The sequence below is a fragment of the Anopheles stephensi genome, chromosome 3 (assembly GCF_013141755.1).
Source record: "Anopheles stephensi strain Indian chromosome 3, UCI_ANSTEP_V1.0, whole genome shotgun sequence".
NCBI classification, from domain to species: domain Eukaryota; kingdom Metazoa; phylum Arthropoda; class Insecta; order Diptera; family Culicidae; genus Anopheles; species Anopheles stephensi.
In genome coordinates, this window is record NC_050203.1 from 1,107,408 (window position 1) to 1,121,185 (window position 13,778).

Consider the following 13,778-nt stretch of genomic DNA (forward strand, 5'->3'; position numbering starts at 1 on the left):
CTCACTGTCTGTCTCGACCATGCCCATTAAAAGCCTTTATCCAGTGTCTCGAATCCGAATGTTCCAAAACCCGCATCAGAATCGAAAAGCGATCAGATTGAAAGCAAAAAGTATGGAGAGATAAATGTCATGCGTATTTATGTAATGCGTTGGCGTACACCCGGTCGTCCCCGACAACCCGAAAGGACGAGCCGGGAAAAATGGAAATTATTTTTATACCTTTATACCGACCGTGCCAAATGCGCGTCTTTGGCACCTTTTATTATCTGCATTCTTCCATCTCGGCGAAGGAATAAGCTACCGGCGGAGAGCCTTGAACAACCTGGCCATGTCACTCAAAAGCGCGTCTCCATGGTGATGTGTGTGGTGCTTTGCTTCTTGCTATCGGTTTTCCCGACTCTGTGCACACGCGCAAACAGGCCGGTTTCCTTTAGTATTTCCCCGAGGCCTTGCAAAAGCTTCCGGTGCGGGCTTAAGAATCCCTGGGTAGACAAATAAACTGTTGCATTTCGTTTTTTGTTTGTTTACGCGGGGCAGTTTCTTCGCGCGAAGGTGTCTTTTATTCTTTAAAGGAAAACATACACTTTTCCCACTGCCGCCCAGCCAGGTCTGTGTAAACATTCTCGGAAGGCACCTTTTTTGGAATACGGAGAAAACACGCAAAATCACCATGAGAATTAAATATATTGTTTTGTAGAAAGGAAGCAACAAATTCCTGCCCAAATAGCCCTCGATATCCGGCCAAGCCCTAGTAGTCGCCGAGGGTGAACTTTAATAGCTCATCGCAAACATCAAACCCAGCAATGATCGTCCCAATTAGGTGGATTGTGTCGACAAAATGGAACTGGCAAGAAGAAGCTGGATAAAGGTAACGGGAAAAACGTGTATCACAAGAAGCAAATGGAAAATGGAGTGCGGCTCAATATCGGCAAACGTAACATGGCGCTTCTCGCACGCCGAATTTATCCAGTGTCACGTTTTTCCTGCATACACAAAAAAAAATGCGAAAATTTTAAAAGAAAACACGATTGAACCATTTTTCAAGGGGCCTTTTTTAGAAGCAGTTTTTGCCGTTGTGTCTACGACATGACGGTGCCCGAAGACATAGAAGATCAAACATACAATCGCAACCAGCGGAACCCAGCCAAACAATCAATGCCGAGTAATGGTGGCAAATTGTTTCTTTTTACAGGTTTGCCGTTTTTGCTCTCAACATAACTTCCCTCTCCACACACACACACACACACACACACACACACACACACACACACACACACACACACACACACACACACACGGCACAATCGCTGAATGTATGAAATTTTATTCCCATGAGCAAGAGGCTCAACAACGCACATTAGCCGAATGGATTTTTGCGATGAAGAAGAGGCTTGTTTTTCAGCTCTTCTTTAAGCACAAATTTTCTGGCAGATAGACTGACGAGCGCGGATCAGACAGCATGCCAATTTTGCGCGCAATGATCATTTCTTTTCGTGTCCCGCTTCTCCACCCAAACCCTCCAATATCTTCCGCCAGTCAGCATAACGTGGGGAAAGATACCGGTATGTAAGGTAGCTGGAAGACAGCAACACAAAACCTTCAAGAGAAAGGCTTTTGCTGGCGAAACAGCGGCACCGACGGCACCGCAGAGCCACTCAACTTTGCAGCGAGGTTCCGTTCCAAACGACGACCCGACCTCATCCTGCCGACGCGTGTACACCGCGTGTGACGTCAGCGGGTAGTAAGTTTTCCCAAATAAATTTTCAATGAACCGACACCGACCGGAAAGTCGAAGCAACCTCGCAATGGAAGACGGAACGAAACTTGCGTCAAAGTTCAATTACCGTTAGGTGTGCTGGTAAGGCAGGTTGGTTTCTGTGGGCGGAAATCCGTACCTTTTCCATTCCACCGTGGTGTGCTTCAACCATCAACATGTGTGTCGGGGCTGATGTAGGTCCAAGAGTGTGGACTCTCGATCGATCTCTTCTTCGCTTCTGATTCTGACACTGGCAGAGCAGCACAGTTGTTGCGTGGCCTCAACGGCGCAAACCTGCAATTGCTTGAGTCAATTGATGGAGTGTCCGTTTTTAACGTTTACTTCCCGCTCGAAAGTTTCTGACTTTTCGCGCGGTTTTTTATTCCTTTCTTTGGCACATTTTTTTTTTTTTTTGTTATTCTACAAGCACTCAATCGGGAAATGAATCTTGCTGATGGACGGGTTCCTGGAACAGCGATGCATTTAAGAGAATTGTTTGTTGCTCAATCAACTCGGAAAAAAGGGATAATAATTTATCAAGGGAACGGTGTTTCGTTTATCAATAGCTGAATCATTCCACCCACTCATGATCATTTTATCCGCATCTGATGTTTATATTGGGCCAATAATCACGCCACAAGCAGCCTTAGCCTATAGCCGCCTTTGAACACGTTGATCTTGAGTTCAAATCTCGACCAAGATTATCCGATGATCAATCAAGCAATCAATTCGCAACAAAAGTTTTACAGGCGCCGTAGGGAAAGACCTTCAACTACAACATACTGATAACAACTGTCAACACTCAAATTCTAGTTAAGAAGAGCAAGAGAAAACACATCATTTGCTTGCAGCAAGTAAAGAATAAGCGCCTGATAGTAATGGACAACAAAGTTGGGTGATGCCTGTTGATGACTCTCTTTCGCTCGCGCTGCACTGCAACTCTATATTGCCCCTTTTTTGCCTATCAATCCATGTTCGACACCACAGCTCAAAAAACCAGCTCTTCAAACAATCACCGAATGTGTCGGCAGCAGTAGCAGCAGAGGCAGTTGTAGTTGAGGGGGGTCAAACATGTACCGCGACAATCAAACAACCTCTGGTGACGTTTCGCTACACGCCATCGATTATTCAACACCCTAAAAAGGAAAAAAAAAAAACACACACAGGAAGAGGATTGATCGAAGACCGATTGGCGGAAAATTCGTCGTGAAGTGTGATAAGATACACGTATCGCCGCTACCTCAGACCCGCAGCTTTTTTTTGCTTTTTTATTTGCTTGTGAAGAGTACAGAGAGACAAGCTTAACAGTAACCGCATCAATCTGGTTCCAATCTGAACGTGTGCATTGGGCGAAGGGGTACTAACGAGCAGCACAAACCCATTTGCACAACAAAACAATCTTCCCCATTATGCGTCTCGAGCTTTACGGGGCGATCTTTGAATGTGTTGTCACCCACAAGAGATCAAGGTCCAGGCGGAGAGTTCGAACCAGCGGAAGGGATCCGTATCCCACAGCCCCCGGGGGTCGAAATCGTCACCATATTGGCGTGATCAACATCCGATTCTAAGCGTGCGTGTTGGTGGTCGCGCTGCAGGATAATTTATTATGTATTTATACGGCTTCCCGTATTCATTTCCTCTCCGGGAGCGATAAGCCCGGAACAGAGTGATAAAATGCCGCTGCATAGCCACGATAAGCGGGCTAGTTCAATACTCAGCACCGGGCGAAAGATAAGGCACCGGTGGACGCGATGCTGACCGTTGGACACGACCGATGCCCCAGGCGTGACGACAAACCCGTACCCCGAAAAAGGTGTGATTGTTTCCACGCCAATCCCATTCCAAACGGGGGGCAACCATCTGTCTACATCAAACGATTTTGAAGGAAAAATGTTCAACAAGACACACGCACAAAGACGTACTTTGTGCCGGTGAAAATCTAATAAGCTGCTCCTCGCAGGATAAGGTATTTGGTTACATCTGGCTCCTGCTGTCCACAACAACGACAATGCGATTAAATCTGTGACCTTTTGTTCGAGGATTCTACGAACAATTCGGTTCACTTCGCGCACCACGGACTAGAGGCTGGACGGACAGCCGTACTTCGGGATGAAATTAACGCCCAATGGGGTTGGTGTAACGTCCCGGGCCATTCAGCTGAAAATAACATTCGCAGAACCATTCCACGAATGTGTCCTGCAGACATCCGGCGAATGTCATAGCCGGCTATGGCTGTTTTTCGACCGTTCCAGTGGCTTCTTTTGCTGCGCGGCGGAATGTTGTTGTACCTCCGACGAGGAGAGTCGAATTTCGGTTCATCAACTTTTCGCAGTTTCGCAGCACCCCGACGGCAAAATGTTAATCCGAACCGACCGCGCGAAGATGAGCGTTGTGGTGTGGTACCCGTGCGCCATGGAGCAGCGGAGGCATCGATGCGATACGATGGATTCGATGTGTTTCAATCTAGCTAATAGTGATTATATTTAATCTGCTTCAGTGCGACGCCAGAGTGCGAGAACTGCTACCGAGCGGCGGCTAATCTACTGGGCAGAAGAGCCTCACCTGAACGAGGGGTGAGGGGTGAGCTGGGGGGGGGTGTTGTTTTTCCCGGAAGCCAATATCATGCCATGCGAATAAGATAAACCTCCTCAATCCACTTCCGCGGGGTTCAAGAGTACAACACCTACCGGATGATTCTCGATCTCTCGTAATCGTTAATGACCTTGGTAATGATTCTTTCCTTCTTCGGTGTCTCCACCCCCTCCAATACGACCTCACTGTACCTCTCTCTCCCTCTCCCTGGCGGATCAAAAAGTTTTCCCATCGACGGTTCGAGATGTGTTTTCCTTTCGTTCGTCACCTGGCAGCGAAAAGGCCAATTAGCAAATTACAATCCATCTCTCACTCCCTCCCTGCTTGCTTGACAGCGACATTGCCCGAGTATTCGATACGTACACCGATTTGTATTGGAAATTGGAATTCGTAAGGGGAAGGCGCAAGTCGGATCGGAGGAAGATGACAAATTCAAAAAATAAAACACTTCAAAGTTAACAAGCGTTCGACTACACTCAAGATACGCAGAGAACGATCAAGATTTTTCTGCTTTGCGCCATTTCGTGATACAAATCGTCGAACGAGGTACATTCGAGGAGGATGAATCTGTAAGATAACAAGTTCTCAAAAAATTCACGATTCCAAGTAATTGTCAGCGATTGAGTCACTGGCTGCATAGAACCTGTAGCTCGCCAAAGAACAAAAGAGAACGCTCCACAGAGTCACAACTTCTAAACAACAGTTTGACAAATTACCCATTTTTACTGCCAGCTTTTAAGTGTTACAAAACGAAAACGCAAAACCATTTTACAAGTTTGCAACAGATAATTACTTTCCCACAATGTTGCGGCTTAACGGGCGATTACACGGTAAGCAGTAGTTGTGTAGCGAAACCGAACTATCTATTAACCTCAGCGGCAGTAAGGATGGATGGAACCCCTTTTCCCGAAATGAGTAAAAATTTAACTATCACTACCTGTGTGTGACTGCACTCTGAGGGTCGTTGAGGCTCTGTGGGAAATTGGTGGAAGAGAACTATTAAACAAACGAAAAACGGCGTCTGTGTGCGTGTAATGCAATTTTGTCATCCCATCCACGATCTTTTCATATCCACTTTTTTGCTGTCAGCTGCTGTCAAGCAACAACAAAACAAAAAAAAGCCCCCGAAATATCCCACAACAGCTAAACCAGCTTTATCCAAACCGTTGACGGTCGTTCGGACACGTCCATCGAAATCCGATATGACAGAAGGTCGATGGGACACCGCAGACAGAGCAAGCAAACGGTTATGTCAGATCTATGCAATCGCCGTACTCGCGGGGCACTCTGTGCGTCTCCTTGAACCTGCTTTTTTCACCCGACATCGCCCGTTCATCAATCGCCCAACAAACGCAAATGTCTCAGAGCTCAATCATCCTCGCCGATTGGGCTATAAAACCAAACCGCACAAGCGAGTGATGCGATTCGCTCTCGCTCGATAATGTTCTTCCAATTGCTGATTGCAAGGGAACAATCCCACCAATGCTATGGACACACACACGGTAAGCGGGAAACAATCGAAAAAACATGATAAATAAAAGTTTGCTCAGTTATCCACGCGAGACATCAAACAGTCAGTCAGGTTCGATCCTCTTAGAGGATCGTCCTCGCGAAAAAAAAAGCAAACTCCGAAGTAGCGCTTCATCATCAAACCTAATGAGCAGCTTCGCTTTGGCTCCGGTGCGCAAACAGATGATGATCACCATCGTTCTGCGATGGGCGCCGAAACCAGATGGAGCCGCATCTTGTGACGCGAGCCGCTGGACACTGAGTGAGATGATGAGCTGGGGATCGCGGCGCAGGAAGATGAGGAGTAGTGTGAGGAGGCGAAGATAAAAAGTGACCGATACAAACGCAACCATACCATGCTCTCGATCTGCGCCTCTTGCTGCGATGTGTTGTGTTGAACCCCACACACACGCCAGCATCTTGAGTCTTGGAGATTAGAGAGTGGCGCCGAATGTACTATCTTATTGCGCGTGCGTACTCCCCTCACACACACACTCACGCACACTTACGCACAGTCTTTTGCACAGCGAGCATGTTCTCAGGGTATTGGTGAAGCATAAGAAGATAATGATGATGGCTTTTCTTCTTCCTCCAGAGCTTGCGTACTTATCAATCGGAGCGCCAAGTTGTTTTAATCGAATTTCATTGATGCTCCTCAGAGCTATAGTATGACATTTCGCGCCATTCTCACGATTCACTCGATCTCATGCTCACCCGAAGCTCACTGTTCGCTAATAACTGATCTCACTGAAATAAACGCACACAGACGAATATTGGTGGGGCCCAGCATGTCCGGGTTGTTGGTGAGTGGGGGGAGCACATTACATTACTACACCAGCTACAACAGCACGCTGCAAGATTAGTAACGCGTGCGCGGACCAAACGGCGCGACCAGGAAGGCAACGGTGGCGTTGGAAAGCGATCGCGTTCTCTCGAGATCTCGCCGTCTCACACATACGTTCGTGCATTGCTTGATCGATGTGAACCGGCTTGTCTGTTCTGCTTCCTCCTTTGCACGATCGAACAAATCAATGATGTCATAGCGACACGTTCCAACCTCCCCAACCGGCCCAAAACTCACCCCGATCGAAGGAACTCCAACTCACCCTCCACCAGACCACCAACGGGAGACTCTGTACGTGCTGCCTACGCCATCACACACGGTGGTGTTGGGGTGATGTGCTCAGAATCAGAAGTATTGTTCGCTCGCAACGTAAACAACGCAAACGATCACCGGGGTTTCGTGGTCGTGGTGAAGCCGAATGCGTTCTCTGCTTGACACTTCTGACCACTATCAAATCAGGTTCCAGTCTCTAAGGTTCCGTATCAGTGACTTAACAACTTTATATCAGAGAAATTATTGAAGGAGATTTTTTGTTGAGAATCCTTTAAAGATCTTGAAAATAGCACCTGATAATTCTTGATGTCGAATATTAATCATGAACTTTTGATAGCCAGTAGACAAAATTCATGCTTCTGCACAAACAAATGGACCAACATCAATTCACACACATCACTTAATGAGCCTGAAGTGATGATGAACCTGTAATTTGTCACATCGAGCGATTGCAAAGGAAAACAACAGCTCAGGCTTTACTTGGGGTGCATCTTACGACTTCTTGCTGTGCTCCTCTTGTTCTCCTGTTTCTCCCTCTCCCCTCTCCTCGTATATAAGCTCCGGTAAACAGCAGCAAAAAACTGTATCTCACTAAGGGAGCACTTTCGTTCTGGTGAATTTGATATACGATACCCGGCCGTCCACGACGTTTGGCCCTGGCATCGCTCCGGGGGATAAGACAGATCTCGCGATACTGACACGGGCTCGTCCGGTGGGGTACGGATGAGATAGCACGAGAGTCAGCCACACTCGAAGACATCATCCAAAGTTCTAGGCGAGATCACCTCCTCTAGTGGTGGTGGCGCGATGGCATTGTTATTACCGCTCAGAACAAGACTTCTGACTCGTGTTACTAGTTTTCCGTCTCGAAACCACTCCCACCAACTGAAGGTCTTGTCGTACACGATCTGGACATGACTTGGAAAGCAGAGTTGGTCGTTTTCCAGTTTCCAGCAACTCTTCTCCCAAAAAAGGACCAGGAAGAAGGAACGTGCGACCGCACAAGGAAATTGGCTCGCCTGCAACCTGGATGTCGCCGAGAACTCGCGAGATCAATTCAATTTCACTTTTACCTAACCTCGATCGACAGGAAAGCGAACCCAAAGAACCCTGGCGGGCGCTGCTGGGTGCACAAAAATCGGCTATCTCAAAATTTTCGAAAGGACGTGAAAGTAAACCGCGTCCGCAGTGTGTGTAGCGCACAGCCTACGGTGGACAGGTTTTATCTAGACCCAGCTTCCAAGAGCGCGGCAGCGCGGAGGACACGAATGAGGATTTTTTCGGGGGCCGATTTGGACGACCCGAGTCAGTGCGAGTATGTGCGCTGACGGCCGGTTTTGTGATGTTTTGTCTTTTTTGTTTTTGTTTTGTGTTCGCTAATGGGATCGGAGACGAGCCGCTTTCCCATTCGCGGGGGCACAGTTTCGCACAGCATTAAGCACGCAATATGTTAATCCACGGGCCCGGCGGCGTTGCGTAGCGAAATCCTCTTCAGGCCAAACGGTAATCAGTGCTCGTACGCTTCTTCTTCACCTCGGAGATCGCGAACGCAGACATTTTTTGGCCAGTTTGGTGGTTTTACAGCGTCAAACCTTCTTCGACGGGGCTTGTTAGTGGGAATAGGTGAGTTTGTGTATGTCGTAACACGCGGCGCTGCTGCTCGTTGGATGTAGCTCAGCTGCCTACCTCAGGTGCCTAGTTTCCCAATTTTTCGGCGCACGAAAAGAAGGGTCACGGACAGTTTTGGAAAGGAGAAGGCACGGCAGTTCGCCATTAATGTGTGTCCAATATGTCTTCTTTTCTTCTCCCTTACTTCATCATGGCGTGTGATAAGAGTGAGAGTTGCAAAAGGAGTTGTTGTACTACAAAATCTTCAAACATGAATAAAAACCGAAAGCTACTCCATCCTATCCAACAGGTCTTGAGGAGCAAGAACAGACGGGGCTACATAAATAAACCCAGGAAAATTTGCATTCCCTAAATGAATAGCTCACTTTTACTTGAAAGGAAACAATTTTGCGTATTTTCAACTGTAGGACAACACACAAAAAAAGTTCTTCTCTGTGACGCAGGTGAACTGCACCACCCATCTACAATAAAATGTGTCAAAAACATAAATTATTTCCTTCGCCATGGTCTCGTGGTTTAATTCTTTTTTCCCTTCCTCTCCTTCGTCCCCTATCCTCCCAGCTTGCTTCAAAGCGACCTTAAATTTAAGCAATAAATTAGAAAAAAGTGTAACCCAAAGTGCCCAGATTTTGATCTTTCATCTCCAGCAAACGTTCAACAAATTTGTGAGACGCGTGGTGAGAGACCGCAACAACACCATGACAACAACGTCGGCAAAAGTGCGTAAAACGACGTCCGTCCTAGATGATGCAGGAACTAGGCGTATGCTTATGGAGATGGTTCACCATTAAGAGAATACAACCGGTACAGTTTGTTAGACAGGAATGTATCCTGATAAGGTTTCCCCTCCCAAGGGTTTAATTGTATTTAATTACCAAACAGTTTTTCGACCTAAAATTGGTTGAAACTGTCGATCGATCTCTTGCCGTTTGCTGAGCCAACTCAATCAAAAGCTAACTACAGTTCTCGCTTTAGAAGCCCGGTGTGCAGAGTCATTGTGTAGCCAACCGTATTACAACTTCCTCCAACTTCTAAAGCATGTATCCAAGAGTAGCAAATTGCGAATTGGTAAGAAGCTCGCAACATAGACAAGACATCCAACATACGCTCATGATTTTGTACTTTTGCTCATTGGCACGAGAACTGGAAAATCGAGATCGGCCTCTGCTTGAAGCATTGCTCCTAGACAGAGGTGTACGACGGGTCCACGTTTTAACCTGTCCTATCCATCATCGATCATTAGCCGGGTGCGTACACCGGTGAGGGCTTCCATTCTGAGCCTCTTCATTCTTTACGATATCCATGCGATTGCACCGTAATGAGCATCTCTTTTCATTCGTTCACTAAGAAGGAGACGGAGCGAGAGAAAGAGGGAGGAAGAGAAAGGCGAAAATGGTTGAATAATTTTCACTCCGCTCCACTCGACTCAAGCTCCGTCCCCTCACGCTGGATATCGGGTCCTTCTGCCTCCGATAAAGAATGGCAGGTCATTCCGCGCAACCAAAGCGTTCCTTTTGGCCGAGCATGCCTCCAACGATCGAACCACAATCGCCGACGAAGGGAAACCAGTCTTCGAGAGCTCGCGAGCTTCGATCAAATCTGGAACTGGTTCACGCATACGGCAAGAGCAAGGGCAAGCGACAAGACAACGACTTCCACAGTCTTTAAGATCTTCGACCAGCGCGTCAACCTTCGCGTCCTCGCGACCTCTTTGCGTGTGGCTGCTGCTGGACGCGGTGCGGGAAATGAATATCCATCTTACCGAGCACCTTTTAATCTTGTACCAGCGTCCTTCTTTTTTGTTGCTCAGTAGAACGTGGTGCAGTCGGGGGAAGGTCCCGGACAGGAGGTCCGAGGCAACCTATCAACCTTTGTGCCATTCAGTGAGCAACACATTATCGGCACACATACACAGACACAAACACATGTGTGAGCATTCAATAGCTTTGGTGTGCGGAAGACGTCATCACGGGCAAGTGTGCAAGTGCCTAAGGACATTCTTTCACCTTTTTGCAGGTGATTGGACGTTGCAAGAAGCGAATTCCTGAGCACATTTTCCACGAGCTCTCACACACAATGGGGAAGGTGAGCCGGTAAGAAAAAATAAGGATTATCATAATTTCACCCAGAGGAAAGCAGTTTTTCCCGTGCTTTGCTGTTCTACGCATTCCAATGATAGTTGGAAAGCGAAAGCAATCCTATCATGCTACGCCCGGGGGCCTAACATGCAAATATTATCATTAATCATTTATAATCAGTGTAGAGTGAGAGCAAAGCCGGACCATTTTCCTTCAGATAAACACCACTTTTCCCGATCCGAGCGTGAAAGTTTGCCCAAAGCCGGGCCAATAGGGTCGGATCGGAAAAACTATGTGAATAAATTAGAGCTCCTCCTCACAGCAGAGCCTTCTCTCTTAACAGGGCTTCTCTAAACGAAAGACTCAGCCAAGGATCATCATCACACGACTCGACTGGTGGAGCAGTTTTCCGACCACCCAAACCACCGTGGCCCCATCGCACATGGCAGCAGCGTGTGGGGTGGGAAAAAGAGGAAGGAAAACATCACATCGCAACGGCCTTGAAATTCGTTCACCATGGTGACCATGTGGAAGCAGCAGGGGGAAGCAAGCATAGAAGCAGAGGGTGGGGAATGGGGGAGAGGGGGGGGTGAGCAGGTTGTGACGTTAGAGCCAGCGCGCGCGCCTGCTGTGTGTGAGTGTGCTTGAAGCTCGTTTGGCTTCAGAGCCCTCGCCGTAACGGTCGATGTCACGTCGGATCACATTGGTAGCTGCAGAAAGTAACTGTTAATAAATGGCCAAACTACACCATTGCAGGTTGTGCAAACAACGAAAAATCGACTGGAAGGATGTAACACACGCGGGGTGAAGAAGGAGAAGGTGGAGGAGGCAGGATATTATATGGGCCGAAGGTAGAAGGGCACCGAAGGTATGGAGAGTAGGAGGGGAGAGGGAGGAGGAGAGGGCGGTAAAAAGGGAAAGGAGCCTAAGCCTGAGATACGCGGCAATGTCGAGAGCCCACCAAACCCCCAAAAGGCCGGAGGTGAGTAGTGAGATGTGTGTGAGCGAGTCAAGCGTCTCACCATCATCTCGTGAAGCAGATCTCGTCTTATCTCAGCAAACGATGCCTGGCGAGAAGCAACAAGTATGCAAATATTGTTTCCCATCGTCTGCCTTGTCCAGCCAAATTGGAACACTTTCCACCCGGACTATAACGCCTCAGGAATAAGAAAGGAATCAGATGGTTGGGACGCGGGTTTTCCGCAGTTTTTCCGCCATTCTTCGGAATGTCTGTTTTGGGCCAACAAAAAACTGGACTTCGAGCACGAATTTCTCGAGAAGCTCAGAATGTTTGCCATTCACTTCTTTGCTGTTGTCACACCCACATGCACACCAAACTCAGGGACATTTCGTTTTCGGGGGTTACGAGCGCGCAGGTCGAGAGAAAACTGTACCACGTTGGAGATTTATGTTTCCCCTTGTATCATATTATTGCAGGACCGGTCTCTTACAGGGTAGAAGCTGATGTACGCACTGTGCTTGCACCGTTTTGAGCTTATGCTCTAGAATCTTATGCTTCTTTCACGCACAGATACATATCCTCTCGAATTCCGTCACTTACCTTCTAAAACGTTAAACTGCTACGCGGGAAATTCTGCTTCAAGCATCGCGAACAATTTTTCTCGTAACCAGCAACAACAATAACATCCACAATCTACCGACTTGCGGCAACAACTCTCGGCGAAACCTATGAAAACACTGAGGCAAGGTCTCTCCACTGCCTGCCTTGTGTGTACGAACGACAACACCGAATCAAACGCAATCAACACTACGGCAACACCAGCAACCGCCAACTTCTTGTCACTTGTCTTGTTGCCTTGGGGATGTTGGTGTGGAGCATTGGTTGCTTCGCTGGCGAATTCTTCGCAGCATCCTCGTTCGCTCTCGCGCTCGCGGTTCGTTCTTCTCACTTTTGTGCTCACTCACTCACGGCTGTGTGTATATGTGTGTGTGTGCGACTGGCTCAGCCATACGCACAACATGTGCACGAAACTCGCACCCTCCCCCAAAAAGCATACACCCCCCGCCTAACCTGCCACCCAACTCGTCTCTTCCTCCCGTGTGCGTTCTTCTCACTACGTAACCAATCTTTGCCTTCCTTCTCTATCGCACCAGCCAAAAGGTTAATACCCTTTCATCTCACTCGCACGTTCACGTTCGAACGGGGGAATTATCTGCGCGAGCAGTTTCATTTCTTTTCCCTTTCGATTTCCAGCTTCTTCGCCACGGCCGCGCTATCAATAATTATCACTTGAGCTGTTTCCTTCCTTCTTCCCCACTTCCGCCACCACTCCAGCCACGCAACCCACAATTCACGCAAATTTTGCTGCGAAACACCCGGTGCTTCGCTAATGTGGACCTCCAACAGGCGCCTTTAGCAGGCTTCTTCTCGCGTGGGGAAAGAATCCGCCTAATGCTGCCACCCAGCCACCACCCCCCCACACACAGCAGAAGCACTTCACGCGCGATCCACCCCCACCCGTCAGACCCTCTTTGCTGTTGGTCACTTGTTGTTTTGTTGTTATGCCACCTCTCTATTCCGACGGTCAAGTGCAACCCCCCGGGGGTGACGTACTGCTTGTCTCGAGGAAATAAAAAAACCCCTACAATTGCAGGATTAACTAACGATGATGCATACCACGATGCATCCGTAACCAAGTGGTCGTCGCTTCGTCGCACCACGCAATCCTGGATCACATTCTTATCCCGCGCACATAAACAAAACCTCACCACATTGCTTCGCTGTCAACCTGTACATCAGCTGATGATAAAAGGGACACGCAGCTTCAACTGTTGGAATTTCCAAAGAGGTGCCTCTTTCTGCTTCTGTGTCTGTGCCTTTTTTCTCCTTCGCAGCGCGACACCCACGCACTAATACCGCTTTGTGTGCATGCGCGATTTAACGGTCGAACTGGTGTGCGAACGGTCGATCGGTTGAAATTTTGCGTAATTTATTTAGTTTCTCTTCGCAAGGCAGCAAGTGCTGGAATTTTCCTTCGCTCGTGTAGGCGAGGTGCTAAAAGCGCGCAGCATTTTGACGTTTCGACCGCTGACACAAGCTTGCTGTCACAACATGTGATTTGTTTATATTTTTTTC

General features: G+C 48.0%; 1 protein-coding gene across 1 annotated transcript in view; it reads right to left on the reverse strand.

Moving 5' to 3' along the window:
* The window catches only part of LOC118512081 (myocyte-specific enhancer factor 2), a 47,565-nt gene extending 33,906 nt beyond the window's left edge, over nucleotides 1-13,659 (reverse strand). The window contains 1 exon segment of the mRNA XM_036056037.1: nucleotides 12,243-13,659. The gene's annotated coding sequence lies outside the window, so the exon portion shown is untranslated.
* Nucleotides 13,660-13,778: the final 119 nt, after the last annotated feature.